Source organism: Mizuhopecten yessoensis, unplaced genomic scaffold, assembly GCF_002113885.1.
Source record: "Mizuhopecten yessoensis strain PY_sf001 unplaced genomic scaffold, ASM211388v2 scaffold10851, whole genome shotgun sequence".
NCBI classification, from domain to species: Eukaryota; Metazoa; Mollusca; class Bivalvia; order Pectinida; family Pectinidae; genus Mizuhopecten; species Mizuhopecten yessoensis.
This window is the reverse complement of record NW_018408753.1, coordinates 33,373-36,147: the sequence shown is the minus strand read 5'-3', so window position 1 is coordinate 36,147 and position 2,775 is coordinate 33,373. Positions and strand designations below refer to the sequence as shown.

Here is a 2,775-nt window from a genome sequence, read left to right as displayed (position 1 = left end):
GTTCCGCCCCGCGGTACTCTTGTTGATTTATTGATATAGTGATATTAAAGAAAAAATAAAAACTTTAATTTATGTTAAATGATTGTTCACCCCTTCGGGATTTCAGAATACAGTGAAGTTAAGACACTGACAAACTTGCTAGCTCACTTGTCTAAGGGCAAGTGAGTTTATGCCGTAGTGCACCGTCCGTTGTCCATCTGTCTATTTTTCACCGAAAAAGCCTACTAGTGCAGAATGGCTTAATATAATTTAACCTTATTTGGTGTGTAGCATTGCCAGGATCAGGTGAATCATTATTGTTTGAACAAAAGTTGTTACCGAGGGGGATGACAAGTATATCCCCTGCATACAGGTAAATTGTATAATGACAATGGAAATGCCATTGTCTGTACTCTGGTTTGAAATTTCGATCCCATTGCTTTTTTTTACTTTCGGGGTGGGCAAAACACGTTTTTCATGTTAAAACCGTTAAGATTAGGCCAAAAGTGGAAGGGTCGACACCTCGGCATAGTGTTGCCTCTACACAAAAAGATTCAAAGAAATCTATTGAAAAATGAGCAAATACAAAGCCCGACAAAGTTTTGACAATTTCTTTAGGAAAATTGGCATTAATCTCTTAAAAAGGTCCGAAGCGAAAAACTGTTCAGGGGCAAAAAAAACATCATATGATTCTACATCTACACAAAAAAGTTTCTAAGAAATCTTTCGGAAAATGTATAGCAAGACAAAGCTTTGTTAATTTACGTAAACGGATATACTCCCTTAAAAAGGTCTGAAACGCAAAATAATTTTAGGGGGCACAATTACATATTGTGCTGCCTCTACACTACTATTTTTAAGAAATCTATTGAAAAATGAGCGAATGCATAGCCGGAAAAGTTTTGTCTACGGACCGACAGACAAGTTGATTCCAATATAACCCGGGGGTATATAGAAAGATGTGTCCCCTCCGGGGGAAGAGGGAATGGTCAAACAGGGAAATTGTAGGCAAATATTTAAGATCCTTCTCCTTGAACATCCTTTGGAAAAGGGAAATCAGTATTGTATAAATGATGGATGTGCCCGCGCTGCCCTCCTGGGGTCAGAGGTCAACAGGGCCCAATAAGGGAATTTCAAGTAAATTTTTAAAGTCATTCATCTGCAATGTGAAAAAAGTGTTGTTTTACCTAAATTGGTCTGGAGAATACTTTGGCCAATGAGATTCAACCCTTTGTTATGAAGGGTATTGTCCTCTGGAAGCAGAGGGATGGGGCCAATTTAGGGAAGTAAAAGGAATATTTCAACAATAATACTCCTTTTTTGAAGCAGTCTTTTGGAAACTATTTAGCATTGAATGAAGAATGAAATGCCCCATAGGGTTAGAGGGTTGAGGCCATTTGGGGAAATGTAGGTAAATATATCAAATGATGTTTCTTGAGTGTGGGTAATAGGATTTGAACCACAAATTTTCTAGAGCATCCTTGAGCCAAGGAGGCACATCATTGTACAAGGGGAGGGTGTGGCTATGCTGGGGACATATGAGGGGGTCTTTTTGGGGATTATAGGTAAATCCTATTTCTTGATAATGGATAATTTGTATAAAGTAAAACAATTGACCTGAAAGATCCTTAGGTCCTAATATTAAGAATTTGTTGAAGGGAAAATGTAATTATAATGAGGCATTTGGTAAATTAACTTAGAAAAATAACCTTTACCATAATCAAGGACACTGAGGTCAAATATGTTTAAAACCTTTATACGACTTCTTAATAACAAAAAGGGTGCTGATATTCCAGTTCAGAGTGGTCAGTTGTCTTAAAAGCTTTTAATCAACTTCTTAACAACCGAGAAACCAAATTGGCATCAGATCTGCGCTATCGCAAAGAGGCAAATACACCAACCTATACACATGAATAAATAAGACTTAAAACCAATAATACTAAACCAAACCTAACAGAACTGCTGGCATTAATTTTAATCATTAATTGACAACTACTGTATTATGCAAAAGAAGTCATTCTACATGCTTAGTGTTATCATATTCATGTTAGAGAACTTTATACAAATACAGTTGATCCACTACTTTTATATGCATCTTAATATGAGTTCTTCGACAATAACCACAGAGATATTGTACTTCATCCTATATGCGTTTCTGGTACCTGTGCAATATCATCGAGGCAGTTCAGAATACAACTCTGTCAGTATAAAATAAATTGTTACTCGTACTGACAGGCGCATAACAAGCGAGGGTGAGATAGAGATCAAACAGAAATGCTTGTAAGAGTCATACCTAGTAGAACGCAACGCATGGCTACAGAATTCTTTTAATTTTTTATAAACGTTTATATTTCATGATAAAGTATAGTACATTTTATATCTTTAGGAAAATTGGAAGATGTCGGAATCGTTAATTTCACTATATTTACATTTGCATGGCATTGTCACTATATAGCCTCTTTGAGAGCTGTGTCGTTGATGGGACTTTAATTACCATGCCGCACGAGACACAATTCTTAGCGTATTAATTACAGCACTGACCGGAACTACAATATCCAATGTAAATAAACATGACGGCTGCTGAAATATCGCTGGGCATTGTGAGATTTGATAATGTCATTGTAAATTTATGTGCAAAATAAAAAATAAAATAAAAAACACTTTTATTACAACGAAAACAAGACCAAGGTCTGCAATATCGTACAAAATGCACATCGGTTGAAATCACCAATGCCGGCAATGGAAACAATTTTAACGCTCATGCAATTTATCAGAAATATCGTCTGTTACACTGCA

At 36.2% G+C, this 2,775-nt stretch overlaps 1 protein-coding gene across 1 annotated transcript in view; it reads left to right on the top strand.

Moving 5' to 3' along the window:
* LOC110463008 (tumor necrosis factor receptor superfamily member 11B-like) overlaps positions 1-2,775 on the top strand; it is a gene marked incomplete at its 3' end in the record, with an annotated part of 60,515 nt that overhangs the window by 24,840 nt on the left and 32,900 nt on the right. The gene's annotated exons all lie outside the window — the stretch shown is intronic.